Source organism: Suricata suricatta, chromosome 7 (genome assembly GCF_006229205.1).
Source record: "Suricata suricatta isolate VVHF042 chromosome 7, meerkat_22Aug2017_6uvM2_HiC, whole genome shotgun sequence".
Classification (NCBI taxonomy): Eukaryota; Metazoa; Chordata; class Mammalia; order Carnivora; family Herpestidae; genus Suricata; species Suricata suricatta.
In genome coordinates this window covers 93094232-93119806 of record NC_043706.1, presented here as the reverse complement: position 1 = coordinate 93119806, position 25575 = coordinate 93094232, and the positions used below count along the sequence as shown (strand labels likewise).

The window sequence follows — 25575 nt, the reverse complement described above, 5'->3', positions numbered from 1 at the left end:
GCTTTCAGTTGGCTCCTTTGACATACTCCCATTGATGCCGTGTTTTGTTTCGTGTTTTTAGAGTACTTCCTTCCTTTCCAGTGGTAAAGGTGCTCCAGACTCATCTTGTATATTTCCTGCTCCAGTCCTGTAGTAAGCCATTTTTCCAAGGAGCCCTGGTTCCTTTTATTAGAAGTTGGTATTAGAAACCAAGATCTGGGAGCTAGGAATGTTTGTTGCTACTGGAGTGTCTTTGCTTCTAGGCCTTGTCAGCAGACAGAGCAAGGAAATATATGTGTATACTGATCTATCTATATACACATATCTACAAATATTTCTATATACAATCATCTGTGTCTCTATTACGCTAAACATAATATAGTTCATACTAACCTGATATTTCCAATTCTAATCTCTTCTAGTCTCTTCCTTTTCTGTAAATTCCCACTCTACCTGTGAGAAACCTTGTTCCTGCCATCCATTTACTTAATTGTTCAATTCCAGGATTCCAGTACAGTGTTATCAGAATCATTAACTTGTACCCCTGTGGGAAATATCATAATATAAAATACTAAATACATAAAATTAAATACTAAAGTATAGTGCTTATGTGCAGTTCCTTTTGGCATTAGTCTTACAGGCTCTACTCATTTTTCAAAGTTACTTAGGTCAGAACCTTTCCTCCTACCCCCCACTTTAGTAAGGTTGCTTCATACATTTGTAATACAGTTCAATTAACTTGTCACTTTCTGCATTCCTTCCAGGATCCCCCAACCTCCTAAATGATTTTTTTAAACTATCTGAAAGTTCACCCTTTTGCTATAAAGTTTTAAAGGTTTGACAAATACACAACATCATGTATCTATCATTACATCATATGGAACAGTTTGACCTATGCCCCCGCCAAATTCCCTTACTTCATTTATTTTACCCTCCTCATTTCCACTGAGCCCCTGGCAACCACAGATGTTTTTATTGTCTCTACAGTTTTGCCTTTTCCAGAATATTATATGGTTGGAATAATAAATATATAGTCTTTTCTGACTGGCTATTTAACTTAGAAGTATGCATTTAAACTATATCCATATTTTTTAGTAACCTGACAGTTTTTTAATATCTCTTAATACTATGCCATTGTATGGATATACATCAACTCTTTATCCATTCACCTGTTGGAAGACATCTTCATTGCTTCAAATTTCTGGCAATTATCAATAATACTAATGCTATTGCTTAAAACAGTGATATAGTGATTTAAGAATCTATACAAATTTGGAATAGGTTAGATACAGATAATTAAATAAAAGGCAAATGGAGAATGTGAATTGCAGTATTGATTACATTTCCAAGACAAGATGCTGTTTATGAGGTGCTGGTACTCAAGGGGACAGGACCTAACCAGCATGTTGTTTCTGCAGACTAGGTGGGTCCATCAGTAGGCAAGTAGGGGTGAAGCAAAAGTCAATTTTCTAGCTTCCTAATGCATTTATGCAAGCCCCTACAATAACATCTAGGACCAAAGAAACTGATCTTCTAGTTTGAGTTAGGAGAATTTAGGCTGTTTGAGTAACAAAGTCAAACTGTAGTGGTTTACAAGAACAAAGGTTTATTTATTGCTCATGCCACATATCCACTGTGGTGAAGTTGGGAGCTGCTTCTTCTTGGTTCCTCACTCTGGGACCCCAAGCTCAAGGACCTTAGACACCCCAAGGAAGCAAGTTTACTTCTCCAATTTTGCTAGTTACCATGGCCAATGGAAAGAGAGATCTGAAAGGTCTTGTATTAATAATCAAATGTTTTAACCTTGAAGACAAAACTCATTAGCCAGAACTAGTCACATGGCTCTATCCAACCACATGCTTTACTAAACCTACCCCCAGCTTTGAGGAGAAAGGAGGAGGAATGCAGTTTATGGTAGATGGTAGTTTTAAGAATTTTCATATTCTCTAAAAGATAATTATGTTTTTCATTTTTTGATAATTTTGTAACTACCAATAATAAAGCTACTTAGGTGCCAGGGATTTTACATTAGACAATTTTTTACATTAGGTTATTTGCTAGTTCCTATGATTAGTATACTTGCTTCTTTCTCTTTTTTTTTCCCAGCCAGTTTTATTTTTTAAAACAATTCTAGGATTAATCTTATGATTGTTTATATTTTCTTCTGTTATTTCAAATATTGTTAAGTACCAGGGAAATTATTTACAACAAACATAACAAAAGTATTAACATCTTATATAAATAACACACATTAAAAAAAGAAAACATTGGGGCGCCTGGGTGGCTTAGTCGGTTAAGCCTCTGGCTTCAGCCCAGGTCAGATCTCACGTTCGTGGGTTTGAGCCCCATGTCGGGCTCTGTGCTGACAGCTAGCTAAGAGCCTGGAGCCTGCTTCCGGTTCTGTGTCTCCTCTCTCTGACCCTTGCCCTCTCATGCTCTGTCTCTCTGTGTATCAAAAATAAATAAAACATTTTAAAAAAATTAAAAAAAAAGAAAACATTAAAACTTAAAAAAAAATAAGTGGGAAAAATCATGGATATTCTCCCCCCAAAATAATTCTGATTTAAAAAAGCAAAATATTTTAAAATGTACTAAGTAACAGCAACAAACCATTTATATTAATATTTCAAAAATTACCCAGTTTGGCTAAGAGTACTAGAGTACTCATGTATTACAGGGAGTAGTATAAACTAACCAGCATAAACATTTTGGCTATAACTGGAACCTAGTTAGGATTCACAAAATTTCATTATCAAAAATTTATCATTTTTTGGCTCAATAATATACTTATGAATATTAATCCTAAGGAAAAAATATTAAAGACAGGAAAATGTTAAATTAAAAATGTTTATACAGAGTTAATTTCACAAATAAAATTTTTATTTATTATTTTTAAAATTTTTTACATTTATTTATTTTTGAGAGACAAAGTGTGAACAGGGGAGGGTCAGAGAGGGAACGAGACACAGAATCTGAAGCAGGCTCCAGGGTCTGAGCTAGCAGTCAGCACAGACCCGAGGCGGGGCTCGAACCCACAAACTGTGAGCTTATGACCCGAGCTGAAGTCGGATGCTCAACCAACTGAGTCACCCAGGCGCCCTCACAAATAAAAAATTTAAAGTACTATATGGCATGGTTAAATTAGGAAATGTCTACTCAATGAAATATTGTGCTTTCACTGAAATTATATGCTTTATATACATATAAGACAATCCAGAAACATAAAACAATATATATGCTGGATATGTTACATGATTACAAGTATAAAAAAATATGTATACAACATGAAAAAGGAAATAAAGAATGGTGATAGTGGCTGTTCTATGATGTTGAATTTGCCACCTCCTACCCCTTTCCAACATTCATGTAGTATTGTTATATGATTTTTACAGTAATCATAACTTGAAAGAATACTAAAGACACATGGTAAGGAAGATAATTTTAATAATCTTAAAAGGCACAGGTAGCTTTCATGGAAGAACAATAATGAACAGGACTCATGAAGGTGGGAGCATAGGGCCAGAACTGAGTTTGTATATAGGGACGCTGGATGTGGGCAGGTCTCCCCACAGGGAATACTGTCTATGTGAGATTTACAACATGGAATAGCAGAGGGGAATTCATGCTCTTTGCTGGTTATTTACTCTCAAAAGGAAGGGAAGAAGAGTTGAGCCAAATGTTCTTAGAAGAATTTAGAATTCTTCTAAAATTTACCAATCAAATAAGTCTCTTTCCTTGTCCTGCAGTGCAGTAAGAGTGGACAGAAATCAGAAGCATTAAATTGAGTACTTTTAACATGAAAGAAAATTTGGGGAGTGGAGAATATATTTGAAAATAAGAAAAACTGAAAATAAATGAACTAAGCATTCAATTCTAGAAGCTACAATAAATCCATAGGAAGTAGAATAAAAGAAAAAATAAATATAAAATCAGAAATTAAAATGAAAACAAACAGAAAACTAAAAGAAATGATTAATAAAACCAAATACAGTTTGAAAAGATCAATAAAATAGACCAACTTTTCACAAAGTAGTCAAGAAAATAAGAAAATGGCACTAAGTGGACAATATCAGAAACTAACTACAGAAGTTGTAAACATTTAAAAAATCAGGATTATTTCATTAACTTTGCCAGTGTGTTTGAAAACAGAATAGTCAGTTTTCTGAAAAAAATAGAAATCACAAACATTCATTAAAGAAGATATAGACAAATAGCATAGAACAATAACTGTTAAGAAAATTTTATTGGCATTAAAAACACTCTTAACTGTGGTTAATAGTCTGTAACCCCCTCCTTTTATCAGGTACTTGTAGTCTGGGAATTTTTTTTTTTTTTGAGAGAGAGAGAGAGAGAGAGAGAGAGATGGAGGGAGAGAGAGGGAGAGTAATTACAAATCACTTTGGATATCAAAGACATGTTCAAATGCAAATTGTTATCTCTAGGAATTAGCTAATCATTGGCCCCAAGATGTCACAGAATCGTAATATACAGAAAATAAAAAACATGATTAATACACAGATACTCAGGTTAGTTTTAACTAGTCCTTGAAGAAAGAAAAAAATCTACCTTTACAAACTGTTGTAAAGAATAGGAAAGAGGGAAAGTAACCAAACTTTGTCTGAGGCTAGACTAACTTTGACACCCAAAGCAGAGTAGAAGAAAACAAAATTTTAGGTAACTTCACTTATGAACACAAATGCAAAATATTACATAAAACATTAGAAAATCTAACATTATATTAAAATGATCAAATAGGATTTATAGGAATGTAACAGTAATTTTAGTAAACTATTAACATAATTCACCATATTAACCTATTAAAGAAGAAATATCATATGACTACGTCTAAAGAAGTATTTAAAAAATCTGATAAAATGTAATCCTTATTCATGATTTTTTTGCAGTTTTCCTTGATTAAAACTTTTTAAAATTAATTTTTAAGTTTTTATTTAAATTCTAATTTACATACAGTGTAATATTACTTTCAGGTGTACAATATAGGGATTCAGCACTTTAATACAAAACCCAGTGCTCATCACAGTAAGTGTACTCTTTTATACCCATCACCTATTTAACTCATCCCCCCACCTGGCTCCCCTCTGGTAACCGTCAGTTTGTTCTTTATAGTTAAGAGACTGTTTCTAGGTTTGCCCCTCTCTCTTTATCCCTTTGCTCATTTGTTTTGTTTCTTAAATTCCATATATGAGTGAAATCACCTGGTATTTATCTTTCTCTGACTGACTTATTTCACTTAGCATTATACTCTCTAGCTCCATCCATCCACATTGTTGCAAATGGCAAGATTTCACTTTTTGATGGCTGTGTAATATTCCATTATATATATATATATGTATATATACACACACACACACACACACACACACACACACACACACACATACCTACCTACCTCATCTTCTTTATCCATTCATCAATCAGTGGACACTTGGGCTCTTTCCATAGTTTGGCTATTGTAGATAATGCTGTTATAAACATAATGGTGCATCCCTCTGAATTATTATTTTTGTATTCTTTGGGTAAATACCTAGTAATGCAATTGCTGGATCATAGGGTAGTTCTATTTTTAACTTTTTGAGGAACTTCCATACTGTTTTCCAGAGTGGGGGGGTACCAGTTTGTATTCCCACCAACAATGCAAGAGGGTTCACTTTTCTCTACATCTTCACTAATACCTGTTGTTTCTTGTGTTGTTGATTTTAGCAATTCTGACAGGTGAGAGGTAGTTTTGATTTGTGTATTTCCCTGATGGCAGGGATGTTGAACTTCTTTTCATGTGTCTGTTGGCCATTGTATGTATTCTTTGGGGAAATGTCTGTTCAGGTCTTCTGCCCAGTTTTAATTGGATTATTCATTTTTTGGGTGTTGAGTTTTGTAAGTTCTTTATATATTTTGGATATAACCCTTTATTCGATATGTCATTGTCAAATATCTTCTTCCATTCCACAGGTTGCCTTATAATTTTGTTGACTGTTTCTTTGCTGTGCAGAAGAAGTTTTTTTATTTTGACGAAGTCCTAATAGTTTATTTTTGCTTTTGTTTCCCTAGCCTCAGGAGAGATACCTAGACAGAGGTTGCTATGACTGATATCAAAGATGTTATTGCCTGTGTTCTCCTCTAGGATTTTTATGGTTTCATGTCTCATACATAGGTCTTTAATCCATTTTTAAATTGAGAGCTTTTCCTTTACAGTCAGGAACACACTAGGAATGTCTTCTCTCACCACTGTTATTTAGCATAGTACTGGAAGTACTAGGCATGGCAATCAGACAACAAAAGGAAATAAAAGTCATCTAAATCAGTAAGGAAGAATTTAAACTTTTACTACTTGCAGATGATAAGATACTATATACAGAAAACTCCAAAGACTCTACCAAAAAATTGCTAAAACTGATATATGAATTTAGTAAAGTTGGAGGATACAAAATCAACATATGGAAATCTGTTGCATTTCTATACACCAATAATGAAGCCTCAGAAAGAGAAATTAAGGAGTCAATCTCATTTACTATTGCACCTAGAACAGTAAAATATGCAGGAATAAACCTAATGAAAGAGGTAAAAAATGTGTGCTCTGAAAACTATAAAACACCGATGAAAGAAACTGAAGATGACACAAAGAAATGGAAAGACTGGGGTCAGTTGATTAAGCATATGACTTTGGCTCAGGTCATGATCTCGCAGTTCTCATGGTCTTGCCCCATACAGGGCTCTCTGCTGTCAGCACAGAGCCCACTTGACTCCTCCATCCCCTTCTCTCTCTGTCCTTCCTCCACTTGAGCTCTCTCTCTCTCCCTCAAAAATAAATAAAAATTTTAAAAGAAGAAATGGAAAGACATCATATGCTTATGAGCTGGAAGAACAAATATTGTCAAACTGTCTACCCAAAGCAATCTACACATTTAATGCAATCCCTATCAAAATATCAACAGCATTTTTCACAGAGCTAGACTAATTCCCAAATGTGTATGGAACAGCAAAAGACCCTGAATAGCCAAAGCAGTCTTGAAAAGGTAAAGCAAAGCTGGAGGCATCAAAATTCTAGACTTCAAATTAAATTACAAAGCTATCGTATTCAAAACAGTATGGTACTGGTACAAAAATAGACACATAGATCAATGGAACAGAATAGAAAACCCAGAAATGAACCCATAACTAAACAGTCAATTAATCTTTGAAAAGCAGGAAAGAATATCCAATGAGAAAAAGACAATCTTTTCAACAAATGGTGTTGGGAAAACTGGACAGCAACATACAAAAGAATGAAATTGGACCAGTTTCTTACTTCATACACAAAAATACATTCAAAATGGATGAAAAACCTAATTGTGACCCATTCATGATTTTAAAAAAACTTTCTCAGCAAAATATTACGAGAAGTTCCAAAAGAATGAAATTGGACCAGTTTCTTACTTCATACACAAAAATACATTCAAAATGGATGAAAAACCTAATTGTGACCCATTCATGATTTTAAAAAAACTTTCTCAGCAAAATATTACGAGAAGTTCCCTAACCTGATTATTTGATATCTAGTAAAAACATACACAGAAACAGCTGCTGACTGGTAACACTTCAGAAAGTTTTTAAAAATATTTTTTTAAGTTTTAAATTTACTTTGAAAGAGAGAGCATGAGTGGGAGAGGGACGGAGAGAGAGAGGGAGAGAGAATCCCAAGCAGACTCTGCACTGTCAGTGCAGAGCCTGATGTGGGCCTTGAACTCACAAACTGTGAGATCATGACCTGAGCCAAAGTCAGAGGATGCTTAACCAACTGAGCCACCCAGGTGTCCCTCCCTGCTTTTTTTTTTTAATAAATAATCTCCATGCCCAATGTGGGGCTTGAACTCACAATCCCAAGATCAAGAGTGGCTCTACTGACTGAGCCAGCCAGGCGCCCCCAGAAACATTTCTTTTAAAGCTAGGAACAAGATAATACTAAATACTATCACTCCTATTTTTCAACACTGTACTGTAGATCTTTGACAATCCCTATGATTAAAAAAAAAGAATAAGAGGTTCAAAGAGCCAAAATATATCTCTTAGAGTTCTTAGTTATGAGCAATAGATGCTGACTCTGGTTAATTAAGCAGATAAACAGCTTAAAAACCAGAATATTTGACAGCTCACAGATTCTTTGGGAGAGCTAAAACACCAGGCTTAAGGCTGAGTTTCCTGAAGTGCCTATATCAGGCTGCAGAAATGGTCTGACAAGGAATCCTTTGTTGCCACCAGTGAAGCCTAGACATTATTGATAGACCATTGTCACTTCTGCTCCTGCAACTTGACTGCAACTGCTACCTTTGCTAACACGATGTCAGCTCTGCTGGAACACTGCTCTTACTGTCACTGCTGTCACCACTATAGCATCAGTAATGGCTCATTCCTCAGATGCACGGAAGGCTGGCAAAGAAATATGGAATATTTTAAGCTCCTAAAGAGGAAGCAGTCTTTGTCCTACAATCAGACTTGTAAAGTATGAAATTCCTCAAACAGAAAGAGGAGTTCGGATACTGGGTGGTCAAAACAAAGGATAAAGGCCATTCAGGAAAAGAAAAAATTGTTATTTGCAGATGCTATAATAATGTACATGGAAAATCTAAGGTAATTTATAGTCAAGGATACCATGGACTATAGTAAACATATTATAAAGGTACCTGGAATAAATCTAACAAGAGATGCAGGGGCGCCTGGGTGGCTCAGTCGGTTAAGCATCTGACTTCAGCTCAGGTCATGATCTTGCAGTTCATGGGTTTGAGCCCTGCATCAGGCTCTGTGCTGACAGCTACCTCAGAGCCTGGAGCCTGTCTTTGGATTCTGTGTCTACCTCTCTCTCTGACCCTCCCCTGCTTGTGCTGCCTCTCTCTGTCTCTCAAAAATAAATTAAAAAACATTAAAAAAATTTTAAAAATGCATACATTCTTTACAGAGAAAACTATAACATATTATGAAGGATATAAGGAAGATTTTTTTTTAGTAAAGGTACATACCATGTTCTCATTTGGGAAGATATGATTTCAAAGCATGTCAATTTGATGTATAAATTTAACAAAATTTCAGGTGAGATTTTTAATGTAATTTGAGAAGGTGATTAAAATGCAAATGGAAGGGGTACCTGGGTGGCTCAGTAGGTTAAGCGTCTGACTTCAGCTCAGGTCATGATCTCATGGTTCGTGGGTTCAAGCCCTGTATCAGGTTCTGTGCTGACAGCTCAGATTCTGTGTCTCCCTCTCTCTCTGCCCCTCCCTTGCTCGCACTCTATCTCAAAAATAAAAATAAAATAAACATTAAAAAATGATAAAATGCAAATGGAAGAGTAAATAGTTCTGGGAAAAAAAGAACAAGGAGGTGGGACTTGCTCTTTAAAATAGCAAGTCATTATAAAAGCTTTAGCAATTAAAGAGATCAGCTAGTTCAGAAATGTTCAAAGGGATAAGCTGAGAGAAATACAAAGCCCAGAAACAGACTTCTGCTTTTAGGGGATCTTGATTTATAACAGAGGTATTATTCAAATTTGGGGTAAAAAGATGGATGAATTAATAAACAATGGCATAACAATTCACTTTCCATAGAGAAAAAGAAAGATCTCAACTTCAAACAAAATACAAAAGCAAATTTCAGACAGATTAAAACTTGAAGATAAAAAAACCAAAACTTCAAAACCATTTGAAGAAAATACAGGGAATATCTTTGGGATCGTGGGTCACAGAAATTTTCTTAAACTAGACACAGAAAGTATGAATTGAAAAGGCAAAGAACTGATATTTGACTACATAAATTTTTTTTGTATGACAAAAACATGTAATCAAAGTGTAATGAAAAACACAAACAACTCAAGAGAAAGATGGTCACAGTATGAACAGTAACTGAAGGGATTAGGAAACCCAAATGATTCATCAACATGTGAAAAGATGCTCCATCTTCCAGGTAATTAGGAAAAAACAAGTATAACAACAACTAGATACCATGTATCACCAACTAAGTGTTGGCATGCAAGTTAGGGGAAAGGTAAATCTCTTAAACTACTGGGATAAGTATAAACAGTTATATGTATAATCTCTCAGGAGAACAATTTGGAAGGATGTTATAATATTTAAGTAACTTCTAAGGTTACAGCAACTCCTATATATGTACATATGCAAAGTTGCTCATTGTCATTTTGTAACACCAAAAATTTTTTTAAAAATAAAACAAATGTCCATTAATAGGAAAATGAATGAGTAGAATTTTAAGTAAAATGTGGTATTCCATAGAGTCAATACTCAATTTACTGAATAGAGGTCAAAGGGAACCAACTAGATCTAAATAGAGCAACATGAATTGATGCCAAAAATATAATGTTGAGAGGAAAAAAGTAAGATGCATAATAATATACTCTTACATAATTTTTATAAATTGAAAACATATGAAACCTGGCACATTTTTATGTTTACATATATAAATGTTCATTTATAGATATTTGTAGAAAAGCCTAAAATAATTAGCCAGAAAGACACAATTTGGTAGCCAACCCCTAAGATGGTTCCCAGTGAATCTTGCCTCCTAGTCTTCATGTCCTTGTATAATTTCCCCCACCTCCCTTGAGTTTGACCAGGTCTTAGTGACTGCTTGTAATGAACGGAAGTTATGGTGTCACTTTCAAGACTGGGAATGATAAAACTCTGACTTTCCTCTTGTTGGCTTTGGCTCTTCTAGCTCTGAAGAAACAAGTTACATGTTGTGAGCTGCTCTATGGAAAGGTCCATGTGGCAAGGAACTGAGGGCAGCCTTTAGTTAAGAGCCACAAGGGAACTGAAGCCCTCAGTCTGACGATCCTCAAGGAGCTGAATCCTGTCCACAACCTCTGAGCGAGTTGGAAATGGACTCTACCCCAGTTGAACCTAGAGATGGCTGTAGTCCGAGGCAACATCTCGACTGCAACATTTTGAGAGATCCTGAGCCAGAGAGTCCAGCTAAAACACATGGATACATGATCCACAGAAACTGTAAGAAAATAAATTTTTTAAGCCACTAAGTTCTGGGATAATTTTTTATGCAGCAATCGCTACAAACACACCACATTATGTGGATTATACTCTGGACTGGGGAGGATCTAGGAGGGAATGGGATTAGAGGAAAGATGAAGCGGAATTTAAAAAATACTTTTATAGAAATGACTTTCAAAAAACGTCACAAAATGCTAATAACTATTAAAATCTGGGTTGTGAGAACATGGGTGTTTGGTGAATTATCCTATGTGTTTTTCTGTACTTTACTTAAAAAAAAAAAAAAGAAGAATAAATTCCTAACCCCAGACTATGAGAAAAACCATGAGCTGAGTATTTATCTTCTAGCCCTCTAGACATGAGAAATATACTTTTTGTTTTCAGTTCCACCTATTTGTTGGAGGCTTTCTTGGTATACTATTTAAGTTATTATTTCATAATTCTCTATAGAACTAGTTGCAGTGGATAATGGAAGAGTATGCTTATTTAAATTCTAAATTCAAAATAACCAGATTTTAGGAATGATGACTTCTATAGACAAGAAAAATTAAAAATGTAAGGGGAGAGGTACCTGGGTAGCTCAGTCGGTGAAGTGTCGGAGACTTTAGCTCAGGTCAGGATCTCATGGTTTGTGAGTTCAGGCACCACCTCAGACTCTCTGCTCTCAGTGTGGAGCCTGATTTGGATCCTCTGTCCCTCACTTACTCTCTCTCTCTCAAAAAGTAAAATAAAAACATTAAATTCTTTTTAAATGGGGGCACTGGCTGGCTCAATAGGTTAAGCATTCAACTTCGGCTCAGGACATGATCTTGTGGTTCACAGTTCAAGCCCTGCATTGGGCTCTGTGCTGACAGCTCAGAGCCTGGAGCCTTCTTCAGATTCTGTGTCTCTTTCCCTCTCTGCCTCTCTCCTGCTTGTGCTCTGTCTCTCAAAAATAAATTTAAGAAGTTAGGAAAAAAATTTTTTAATGAAAGGGGAACTGATTTGTTTTTGAAAATTATGTCAAAGTTGAAAATATAAATTACCCAAGTACATGCCAAAGAGGAGTAATGAGACAAGTGTAATAATTATCCTTTAATTCAGACAAAAATCCTGAAAGTAGGACTGGGCTACTTATATTTTTGGTCCTTTCTTCTTTTGACTTTAAGATAAATCCCCCTTTAAAAATGTTTATTTCATGAGCATATATTTAAAAATTGGCATGTGATAAAGCAGTAACTTAAATTATTAGATCTACCTTTTTTATCACATTTGCTACCTACTTGTGACTTCTCATGCATTCTGGTGATCTACTATAAGTAATCATATATATTTAAATCATTTAGGTCTATCAAAAATGTTACTTGTGATAACTTAATAATTATGCAACTTCAAATGTTAGGTTTTAATTTTGAGGCTCATTTTCACATTTTATTCCTTTTCTTTGGATTAGTCAGCCATTTTATGAGGGCGATCTTGACTCTTATTGAAAATCCAGTATATCAGTGTTTCTTTCATTTCATAATGTATGGTACAATTAAGATTTAATTAGAAGCATACTAAGAAGGGAATTGAAAGCTACTCTGAACCTGTAAATGAAATGTTATACTTTTAAATTGCTCACATGTTGCAACTCATCCTTTCTAAAAAGCTTCAGCATGTAAACTTAGAGATGGAGCTCTTTAAAATAACATGATTGCTTGTTACATTGAACCTCTTCCTTGTCATGTGTTCACCAAAAAAGCTCATTTTATATAAAGAAGAAAGACTCACAGATGCTTCAAGGAAGAAAAGGGGATTTTCACTACATTTGCTTTATAAAGAACATCTTATACAAGTATTTAAGGGTGAGAAAAACTTACACTCAATTAATGCATGTTCTACCTACTCTTTTCTCTTCATAGCCTTACAAAGAAGCGCATTTGAGAAGTGATTAGTCCATCATAAAATATAAATCAATTTTGAATAAATATGTAGCCTTATATTATTTATATATTCATTATTGAAGTATATTTCATATACAATGTTACATTTAGTTTCAGGTATACAACATAATGATTCAGTAAGTCTATACCTTATTCCATGCTCGCTACAAGTGCAGCTACTACCACCTGTCACCATACAATGCTATTTCAATACTACTGACTATATTTCCTGTGCTGTATCTTTTTTCCCTTTGATTTATTCATTGAATACTGGAAGCCTGTATCTACCACTCCTCTCCCACCATTTTGCTCATTCCCCATACCCTCTCCCTTCTCTCAATCATCAGTTGTTCTCCGTATTTATGGGTCTGTTTCTGTGTAGCTTTATATTTAAAACAATGCTTTTAAAAAGTAATAATTCCTATTAGAATTTGTGTCTTCATTATTGCTTCTAGTCTCATTAACTTTTTTTCAAACTTAGATATCTCATTTCCAAGACTGAAGTACAGGGTACATTTAAAGATGAAGTTGCAATTATGGACTTTTTATGTGAATTGGAATTGCAGTTGACCCTCAACAATGCAGAGGTTGAGGCACCGACACTTGTGCAGTGGAAAAATCTATGAATAACTTTAGGCTCCCCCCAAATTTAACTACTAATAAACAGCCTCCTGTTGACTAGAAGCCTTACTGATAATGTAAACAATTTATTAGCACATATTTTGCATATTATATGTATTATATTCTGTATTATTACAATAAAGCAAGAGAAAATGTTATTAAGACAAACATAAGAGGAAACATATTTATATTACTGTACTGTATTTATAGAAAAAATCCATGTGTAATTAGACCCCCACAGTTTAAACCTGTGTTGTTCAAGAGTCAACTATAATTATTTTCTGAAAGGCAGAATGGAAAACTTAGTGTGGAGGTTTGAGCCTTGAGGAGATGAGAGACGTGTTTGAGACTGCTCAAAATGACCTAGTGACATATCTTGGCTATAGGAGGAGTGGCTTTGCCCCAAAGTTGATTTCAGGTAAATATGTGTACCACTGCTTAGGGCATGAAAGATGTCTGACAGCTTGGACTCCAAGTAGAGAATAAATATTTCAGAAACCTTTCCTATCCATCTTATTCTTTTTTTGTTGTTGTTATTTATTTTTGAGAGGTAGAGAGTGAGTAGGGGCAGAGAGAGAAGGAGACACAGAAATCTGAAGCAGACTCCAGGCTCTGAGCTGTCAGCACTGAGCCCAACATGGGGCTCAAACTCACAAACTATGAGGTTATGACCTGAGCCGAAGTCGGATGCTTATCCGATTGAACCACCCAGGTGCTCCCTATCCATCTTATTCTTCCCATCTGGGTTGAGAAGGCCTAATCATGGAATGAAGCAGAAGAATAAACAAGTGCTTATGATCATTATGGAGATGAGGACTCGCAGGAAATCCTAAACATCCAAGGTCTTGATATTCACAGGATGATCAAAATTCATGCTCTAAAGGCAGAACAATTCTGGAGACAACTTATCACCCACAGGTCTCTGTCATTAAGGTATTATACTATCCTAATCAATACATCTTTTAATAATGGGCTAGATGACATTTTAATATATTTTAAGAAGAAAGTAGAAGGATTTTCCAGAGGTCATTATTTTAGACCTTATTATTTTAGAGAGATGCCTAGTTATCTCATGTTTATAGATTTCCAGAAAATCTTGGTAATCTTGAACTTTAAATTTCTTTTTCTATAGGCTTTAGAATATAAACAGAATAATAGTGGCCACTTATAAATTTATTAGTCACATTTCTCCCAGGTGTAATTCATTTACCCAGAATCTATTTAGTGAACCACTGTATGTATTATGTACGTGTGTATGTGTGTGCATATATCTAGATAAATACATAGATACATACAGAGCTTAGGATCAGCATGGAATAACAGGTTTACTTCCCTGCAGTGATATAATTACAGTATAAACAGAAAAATGTGATGTTTTTTAAGAAGCTTTGTGTCAGGTAAATTTATGATTTCTTTTATACTTTATGAAATTCTGCAAATAGCTTATGGATCTTTCTCTTTTTAAAATATATTTTTTAAAGAAAGCTCCTTTTAATGTTAGATGGCACAGGGAACAAATTTATTGACACCACTAGCTTGATCAGTACAGTGAAATATGAAAATGTTTTTATCTCATTTCGTGCCTATTTACTTATTTTCCATTTATTTATTTATTTATATATTTAAAATTTACATCCAAGTTAGCGTATAGTGCAATAATGATTTCAGGAGTAGATTCCAGTGATTCATCTGTTAGGTATAATCCCAGTGCTTATCCCAACAAGTGCCCCTTACCCATGCAGTCCATCCCCCTACCCACAGCCCCTCCAGTAACCGTCAGTTTATCCTCTATATTTAAGATTCTCTTATGTTTTGTCCCCCTTCCTGTTTTTATATTATTTTTGCTTCCCTTCTCTTATGTTCATCTGTTTTGTATCTTAAATTCCATATACGAGTGAAGACATATGATATTTGTCTTTCTCTGATTGACTTATTTCACTTAGCATAATACTCTCTAGGTCCATCCACATTGTTGCAAATGGCAAATTTCATTCTTTTTGATTGCTGAGTAATATTCCACTCTGTGTGTGTGTGTGTGTGTGTGTGTGTGTGTGTGTGTGTACACACCACATCTTCTTTATCCATTCATCCATCAATGGACATTTGGGCTCTTTCCATACTTCGGCTATTGTCAGTAGTGCTGCTGTAAACATTGGAGTACATGTGCCCCTTAAATAGTACACATATCACTTAGATAAATACCTAGTAGTGCAATTGCTGGGTCATAGGGTAGTTCTATTTTTAATGTTTTGCGGAACCTCCATACTGTTTTCCAGAGTGGCTGGCTGCACCAGTGTGCATTCCCACCAGCAGTGTAAAGGAGATCCTCTTTCTCCACATCCTTGCCAACATCTGTTATTGCCTGAGTTGTTGATTTTAGCCATTCTGACTGGAGTGAGATACCACTGGAGTGGTATCTCACTGTGGTTTTAATTTGTATTTCCCTGATGATGAGTGATGCTGAGCATTTTTTCATGTGTCTGCTAGCCATCTGGATGTCTTCTTTGGAAAAGCATCTATTCATGTCTTTTGCCCATTTCTTCACTGGATTATTTGTTTTTTGGGTGTTGAGTTTGCTAAGTTTTTTTTTTTTATAGATTTTGGATACTAATATCTTCTCCTATTCTGTTGGTTGCCTTTTAGTTTTGCTTAATTCTTTATGTACTCTTAGATGTCTAGGAATCTCAGGCTGGAACCCACTGGTGTATAAGGATGGAAACAACTGAGTCACTACTTGTCCATTCTGGTTATTTCTGGCACTATTATAATTGAGTTGAATCTCTACAAAGCTGATCTGGATAATTAACATATATTTGAAGTTGAAGATGGCTCAAAATCCAGCACTAAATTTGCCATAGTCAATTAAATCTCTTTGTGTAAGAATGGCCCAAATAATGAGTTGTATTTCAATAAACCATACTTAAGGTTTGAATTGAAGGGAGTCACCAAAAACCCAGTTGCCTCAAAAGTTTTCCTCTCACCAAATCTACTTTTTATACCACCCATTTCCTTTTTCTCAACATAGACTCCAGAAAGCTACTGTTTTTTATAAAGTTTATTTATTTGTGTGTGTGTGTGTGTATGTGTGTGTGTGTGTGTGTGTGTGAGAGAGAGAGAGAGAGAGAGAGAGAGAGAGAGAGAGCGAGCGTGCACAGGTGGGGGAGGGGCAGAGAGGTAGAGAGAGAATCCCAACCAGGCTCCACACTATCAGTGCAGAGCCCATTGCAGAGCTTGATCCCATGCACTATAATATCACGACCTGAGCTGAAATCAAGAGCTGGATACTCAACCCACTAAGCCAACCAGGTGCCCCTAAGCTACTTACTGTTTAATACCAATTTTCCATTAGGAGGAAAGTGAAGAGTTTTGCAATGGACCCCTATTAAGTTTGACATCCACTTTCCCTTCTCTGCAAACTTCTCCCTTTCCTCCTTATCTACATGGTCACAGGATAGCCTTGAAGCAGTCATGGTTATAAATTATATCCCCTAACATTCATGTTAGATACAGTTTGGACTGGACAGAGATTTATCTTTGGAAAATTTGGGACTGGGAGTAAGAGATCTGGTCTGTGTTTAGGTTGAAATCTTTAATGCAGGAGATATAAAAAATGGTCTGTGCAACCATATTTTCTACCATGAAGACTAGGTAGTTAAATGAAACAGAGAGTGGAACAAAGAGAGAATGTCTCATCCCTGAGACATGGCCTTGGTTTCATCCTTGTATTTTCCACTTTTTGCTTAAGTTAACTTGAGTTGGTTCCTGTTTCTTGAAACCAAAAGTGATCCAAGAGACAGATTAGGAAGCCTACTGGTTAGTTCTACAGTCACATTATTGCCTCTATCACTTCAGCTTTTAGTTATTTTCAAATACACAAAGAATCCAGTCTCTGAAGATCTAGGAATCGAGGTACCCCAGAAGAGTCAAAATGAGATTGGACAAGTCCCAGATTTATATGCATATATATTTATATATACTATGTGTAATATACATATTATGTTTATATGCATATATATTTCTTTGCTATAAAATCAATTACTTTTTTTTAAACTCATTTTATCATTACACAATCTTTTCTTAAAGAGTATATTTATTTTGAAAGAGAGTATGCACAAGCAGGGGAGGGGTAGAGAGAAGAAAAGACAGAATCCTAAGCAGGCTCCTCACCATCTGTGCAGAGCCCAATGTTGGGCCTGAACTCACAAACTGTGAAATCATGATCTGAGCCAAGATCAAGAGTCCAATGCTTAAGTAACTGAGCCACCCTGGTGCCCCAATCTTTTTTCCTTTTTTAAAGTAATCTCTATACCCAACATGGGGCTCAAACTCACAACCCCAAAATTGAAAGTGGCATGTTCTACCAACTGAGCCAGCCAGGTGCCTTCAAGTAATTATTTTGAGAGAGAGAGAGAGAGAGAGAGAGAGAGAGAGAGGGAGAGAACAACTAGGGAAGGGGCAGAGAGAGAGGGAATCTTAAGCAGGCTCTGCACTGTCATTAGCGCGGAGCCCAATGTGGGGCTTGAACTCACAAACTGTGAGATTGTACCCTGAGCAGAAATCAAGAGTCAGATGTTTAACAAGCTGATATGCCCAAGTGCCCATCAAGTAATTCGTTTAAATAGCTGTCATGGTCCTTAAAATGTTAAGAGACTATTAAAGGGGAATGGATAGGCAACCATCACCCCGATGGTACTAAGAGTAGCAGAAAGACATGGGTAAGTTCTTTTCCTAATTTTGGGGAGAAAAAAATGACCCTGTCCATAGTTTCATTATTTAAATTCAGAAAGCATAGCTTTCTTTTCTTCATAAAAAGCTGGGGTGGACACAGCTGGTACAACCTGGATAATTAAAGTATCAATCAGAACAGGAGAGATTGAATGGCTTTACTTGAACGGAACAATTGGGCAGAATTAGAATTGTAAGAAAAACAAAATAGGTTACAAAAGAAACAAAGCAAGCAATTTGACACTGTCTTTTTCAAGAAGCATAGTTGAAGGATGATAACAAGTAGTACTTGCTCCAAATGTTGCCATGGGGAACTGGAGAACATGTACTTCCTGACACGTGGACATTCATATACTTACCTTGTTTATAAGATTTCTTTCTTTCTGCTTCTGTTGTCATGTACATAGTGAACATGACTTACTTACAAAGAATACCTAAAATTTGATTTAAAAAAGGCATACCAGGGGCACCTGGGTGGCTCAGTCGGTTAAACCCTCGACTTCAGCTCTGGTCATGATCTCATGTTCATGGGTTTGAGCCCCGCATCGGGCTCTGTACTGACAGCTCGTGCTCTGTCTCTCTCTGCCTCAAAAATAAATAAACCATTAAAAATTTTTTTTAAATAAAAAAGGCAAACCATATAGAAATAGCATCTTGTTCATTTCTTTTTTTAAAAAAATTTTTGTTTTAATGTTTGTTTATTTTTGAGAAAGAAAAACAGAGTGTGAGTGGGAGAGGGGCAGACAGAGAGACACACACACAGAAATCAAAGCGGACTCCAGGCTCTGAGATGTCAGCACATATCCCAACGTGGGGCTCTGACCACGAACCATCAGATCATGACCTGGGCCAAAGTCAGACACTTAACTGACTGAGCCACCCAGGTTCCCCTATCTTGTTCATTTCTTTAGCCATCTATATGTCCCAACAAATTAAATGGATAACAAATAATAAATAATAAAAGATACTTTGAAACAAGATACCTAAAATCCATATATGTTTATTAATAAGCACTGAACAATTAATAAGATTTTTCAGTAGTACAGTCACTTTTCTATTTACAATTAAAGTATATGTGTTAGGGTTCTCCAGAGAAACAGAACCAATAGGATACATATATATAGAGAGAAGGAGAAAGATAGAACTAGATATAGATAGAGTGGGGGGAAGAGATTGATTGTAAAAAAAACTGCCTAATGTGATTATGGAGGCTGAAAAGATCCAAGATCTTGAGTTGGCATGCTGGAGACCTAGAAGAGCTGATGTGTAGCTACATTCAGAGTCTGAAGGCCTGACAATCAGAAGAGCCAATAGTTTAAGTTCCAGTCCACAAGCTAGTAGACTTAAGACCCAAGAAGAGCTGATGTTTCAGTCCAAGTCTTAAGACAGGAAAAAGAAAATCAGTGTCCTAGCTCAAAGCAATCAGGCAGGAGTCATACTCAGTCTTTTTATTACATTTAGTATATTTAGGTCTTCAATTGATTCAGTGAGGCTTACCCACATTAGGGAGGGCAATCTGCTTTATTCAGTGTACTTATTCAAATGTTAGCTTATCCAGAAATATCCTCACAGACACACCCAGAATAATGTTTGACTAAATGTTGGGCACTCCATGGCCCAGTCAAGTTGATATATAAAAATAACCAACAGAAAGAAGTCCACTCCTTGTCAACTTGGAACCCATATGCATCTCCTCAAACCAAACTTAATCTCTAAATAATGACCACAACAAGGTCATCATTCTACCTAGCATGATATAATGTCCTGCATAGAACCAAAAAAATACTCTTTCCCTTGAAGGGGAGGTAATATCACCGAGTGATGTTCACTCTTCTTCAAATTCTATCATGTAAAATTAACAGTACTTAAATCTTATGACATAAAGTCAATATATCTTATATTATATCATAAGGAAATAAAAAAGGGAAGAAAACAAAGGTATTTGTGAGATACACACACACATGCATAACGAGATAAGGAGAAATACTCATGACAATTACAGTCCTCACTTCTATAACTAGCTACATGGTCATCGCTAGTATTTATAACTATCTTCTTTCACTACCCATTCTGCATTCTCTTTGCCTTCAGCCAGCACCTCAGGTAGTCATGCAAGATTCTTTACCCTTAGGGTGATCCAAATCTTCATTTCTGAAGGATGTGAGCCATTAGTAGTTCTGTCTGGGTTGGGTTGTTGTAGTTTTCCATTGGCCTTAATCACAGGGCATGATAATACTGAGGAATCCCGTGTATTTCAGATATACTCTTCTTTCCCTCTATGGTAGATGAGTAATCCAATTTCCCCTTGGTAGTCAGGATCAATCACCCCAGCCAGCACAGTAACTCCTTTCTTTGCCTGTTGATTCAGACACATGAGGAACCTAAAGTGGCTAGTCAGCAATCTTAACCTCCAGTTTAATGGAATCATTGTTGTGTCGTCTAGTAGAATCATTCCTCCCCTTGGAACAACGACCTCTAGACCAGTGGAACATAAGGTCATGGGAACAGGAAGCAAAGTTGTGCTAGTGGATTATTAAGGGTAATAGTAAGATTTACCACTCCCATTTCTACCCCTTGCTTCCTGGACTCATGAATTCTGGCTATGGGAAAAAAAACCAGCACCATTAATTAGGTATCTAGTTAACCACAAGTTTTCCTGGTATTGGAAAATGGATTCAAAGATCAGAATTTGGCCACTGATAATATACAAATACTGGAGTACACATATTCATGTATATTTCTATTCATGTTTATTTATTTATTTTGAGAGAGAGTGAGAGAAGGTGAGTGGGAGAGGGGAAGAGAGGGAGAGGGAGAGAGAATCCCAAATAGGCTGTGCATTGTCAGTGCAGAGCCCAACATGAGACTTCATCTCATGAACTGTGAAATTACGACCTGAGCAGAAAACAAGAGTTGGACACTTAACCGACTAAGTCACCCAGGCACCCTTCTATTCTATATTTAGGAAGTATTTATTTAAAAATATATTGATACAAAATTAAAGTTCTAATAAAATTCATCTAAGAGAAATATGCATCTATAGCCAGATAATCTGTCAGGTAAATGTGATTAAACTTCATTGTTTTTAAAATATTTCTGGGGTTCCTGTGTGGCTCAGTTGGTTAAGTATCTGACTTCAGCTCAGGTCATGATCTCAAAGTTTGTAGGTTTAAGCTCCGTGTCGGGCTCTGTGCTGACAGCTAGCTCAGAGCCTGGAGCCCATTTTCGAATTCTGTCTCCCTCTCTCTCTGACCCTGCCTGCTCACGGTGTCTCGCTCTCTCTCTAAAATAAATAAAACATTAGCAAAATTTTGATGCAGAGGCTATAAAGTACTCTATTTGGAGGTGAGAGATTTGGAAATGAGATTGGTCACCAGAGTGAATACATGAGACTCTTTGCCAAGTGTAATGAATGAACAACATGATTTACATGTTCCATGTGTTCAGGTCATTCCAGTCAGGCATATAAAGTATATGGGCATTAGGACTTAACTTACTGTGTGTGTGGCTTTTTATTTATTTTTGGGTTTTTTTTGCATATTAGAGAATTTGGGAAATAGAAGTATAAGTTTCTACTGATATATCAATGGAAAAACCATTTAAAATAGATGTACATCTGAATTACATAAATTCAATGTAAAAGTGTACTGAGTACTTACTAAGGCCAGTACTTGAGTATACAAATATAAACAGGACACAGTTCACATTCTCCATGAGGTTATCAGTAGATGAGGGGGGGCATAAGACACAGATTCTAATTACTTTACTAAAGAGTGAAGTAAAACAGAGGAACTGCCATTTAAGATAGCAAGTTGAATACATGATTAGATCTGCTCCTTCATGAAATCCCACCAAAATGACAGTAAAAGGATTTTTAAAAAGACATGCAAAGACATAGAGAGCAGGAGTGGAGAAAACAAAATAAGACTATTGGAAGCTGGAAAGCAACTGGACTAATGACAACTGATTTAGCAGAACCAGAAGAGTTGAATCCTATGCCTACAGTAGGATAAAAACAAGTGAATTCTATTATAGAATTCTCAAGTAACATGGGAAATACAGGACCTGAGGTACCTTTGAAAATGTAGGTAAATTGGAGCCAAAAGTTTGAAAGTCTGTTTACAAGAACCTCCCTACAACTCTGTCCCACCCAGCAGAACACTTAAGTTGCTGACCTAATATCCTATTACCCTTGAATACTTCTCTATATATTTTCTGTGAATAAAAACATTCTCTTACATGGCCACAATATAATTATCAAAATCAGGAAATTAACATTATACATTACTTACCATCTAATTCTCAGACTCTACTCAAATTTTGCTGGTTTCCCAATAATGTCCTTTATGTCATGTACAGTTCCTCAAACTTTCCCTGACTCTTAAAAAGCCATAAACTTCTGAAGATTACAGGCTATTTTAGACAGTGAAGCTTAATTTGATTTGTCTGATGCTTTCTCATATTAGCATCATGTTACGTATCTGGAAGTGATGCTGTGATCTAACTATATTCCATCAGGTGGCATACAATTTCTATTTATCCAATTGGATGATATCCATGTTGACCATCTGATTAACATGGGGTCTGACAGATTTCTCCACTATAAATTTACTGATTTTTTTCCATTTATAATTAATAAGTATTTGGGGAGGGGAGGGACCTTGAAAATATGTAAATATTATTACTAATTAAATATTTAATTTATTCATGTATTTAAATATGTTAATACAGGCAGGGCACCTGAATGGCTCAGCCAATTGAGCATCCAACTCTTGGTTTTGGCTTAGGTCATGATCTCACAGTTCGTGGGTTCAAGCCCCAAGTTGGGTTCTGCAGAGCCTGCTTGGGATTCTCTCTCTCCCCCCCTTCCTCTGCCTCTCCACCCTCTCTCTCAGCCCCTCCCTGCCTCTCTCTCTCTCTCTCAGAAATAAATGAAACTTAAAAAATATGTCAGTATAGGCTTGTGGTTTCCTGTTTTATTCAATGGATTATGACATGTTGATCATCATTATTTTGATGCTCAAAATATCTCAGGTTTGGCCAGTGGGAGCCTATTTAAGCTGTATGTTGTTTTCATGTGCCCCATCAATTCTTTGAGCACTTCCTTACTTTCTGGCACAACAAGATGATCCAGGCTAAACTTGTGTTTTTCCTGCCCCAGTGGTGGAATCAGTTACTTCTCCAAGGATTCTCGGTTTCCTTTAGGGGAGAATAATATTTGGAAGCTACCACTTGGGCCCTATATATACTCATTATTATTAATGGGGTGCCTGTGCTACCAGGCCTTCTCAGTGGACAAGGCCAGGGAAAATAAACACACACAGTGCATGCATGCATACACACACACACACACACACACACGTATATATATATATATATATATATATATATATATATATATATATATACACATACCCACACGTATACATTTACCACTATGTTTATTTCTATATCTGTATGTATTTCCAGTCACTGATATTTCAGATTCTAATCTAACACTACAGAGTTCATTCTACTTGTCTCCCTTTTCAAATTTGTTACTCCCTTCTCTGACAGTAAGAAACAGGACCTTCATTATCCTTAATTACTTATTTGATCAATCCTTTGAATGTAAGCAAACTCCCACTCACTGATGCCCCCTCCCCTGCCTAGAAACTCTTCTTACCCTACTCACAATCCAATACCCTGAATTAGGCGAATGCTTTCTCCTATGCTCTAGTGCTGCCTTCTTCTCCTTCTCTTCTCCTTCTTCTAAAAAAATCTCTACCTCCAACATGGGACTCAAACTCACAACCCCGAGATCAGGAGTCCCACACCCTACCCACTGAGGGAGCCAGGCACCCCTGTCCCCCTCTTCTTACCTGTGCTCTGACACCATTTGTTCCAGAAAGGGAAGGGGAAAAGGGCCCATGACTTCTTTCACATTCTCTTTTAACCGCTCCCCCTTTTTTCTTTACTATTACAAACAATACTGCAGTTAATAATTGTGTCTATACAAGGTCAGTATATGTTTAAAATAAATTCCTAGAAGTGGACTTGTTGGGTCAGAGAGTATGTGCCTTTGGAATGCTGTTGATTGTGCTACATTACTTTTCAGAGTTTAAACAATTTACTCATGATGATGCCTAGAACTCTTAGATACACAGAGTAGAAATAGAAATACATAGAAAGACCTAAACATTACAGGATAGCACTTGATAAAATTAAGACAACTTTTTTTTATTTCTCTGGGAATACATTTATTGTTATATAAATCACATTTCCTACTAATTATTTCAGTTTTTCGCCAAAGAAAATGAAACAAAATTTAGCCACCGCAAGCAAATTTAGGAATACAAAACAAGAGCCGAACAGACCGGGTAAAAAGTAACTTTAAGAACCCTGAGAAACCTAAGTTAGCACCATAAGCTGAATGGGAGTTAGCGCAGTAGCCCCGCAATTTACAAGGCAGAAATGAAAGCAGGACGATACAAAACACCAGGAAATATTTTTTTCTACCAAACTCGTTCGTCAGACACTTGTCAGAAAACCGTTTCCCAGGTCATTGGCTTACACTGATACCGGCGCTCGTTGGAGTGTCCTTTCCCATGGCTTTGGGCACGTCAGAAATCGAGAGCTTGCAGTTATGCGGTTTGCCAGGACTTCCCAGGTGTTTGCCCTGGCGGCACCCCGAGACCCCTACCCCCATCAAGTCCCAAGCAAACCTGCACATTAGCCACCCTAGGACCAGGCTACATTAGGAGGGAACTTGGACCTGCGCTCCCCAACACAGCACCACGAGCCTGGTGGGACTATTTACATTTAAATGAAGTTCAACGAAATATTAATTTACTCTGCCGCCGTAGCTACCTCACAATCGATCAGCAGTCACAAGTGGCTAGTGGCTACCGCATTAGAAAATGCAGATACCGAATTTTTCTAGTATCGCAGAAAGGCTATTGGATAACGCTGACGTTGACACTTTCAAGTTAAAAGGAAAAAAAAGCTCGGAAGCCACTAGGTTCCCCTACCCAAAATGAACAACAGATGTTATTACTCCTTCCAAATAGGATGAGGGAGGAAATTACGCTAAGAAACCATCAAGCAAAAACCTGCAAAGGCACCTGCCAGAAGGCTTTCTAGGGGAACTCACTCGTAATTCCCACGGCGGACGTCGTCCGTCTTTCTGCTGTGTGAAGTAACTCCTCAGACTTCTAGAACGCAGGGAACTCCCAAAGCGGTGGGAGACCGAGGGCCAAGACCCCCGAGATTCAGTTGTTCAAAGCGCTGGACGCCTGTATTCACAGGGTGGGAGAACCTCGGCTCTGTGGTCCACAGCAGGACGCCACCCACGGTCGCGCATC

General features: G+C 36.6%; 1 long non-coding RNA gene across 1 annotated transcript; it reads right to left on the bottom strand.

Annotated features, from left to right (window-relative positions):
- On the bottom strand, nucleotides 1-25555 carry LOC115296999. The gene is made up of 3 exons (XR_003911197.1): nucleotides 25365-25555; nucleotides 373-523; nucleotides 1-162 (listed from the first exon to the last, which is right to left on the bottom strand). It is a non-coding gene; the product is annotated as an uncharacterized LOC115296999 (long non-coding RNA).
- Nucleotides 25556-25575: the final 20 nt, after the last annotated feature.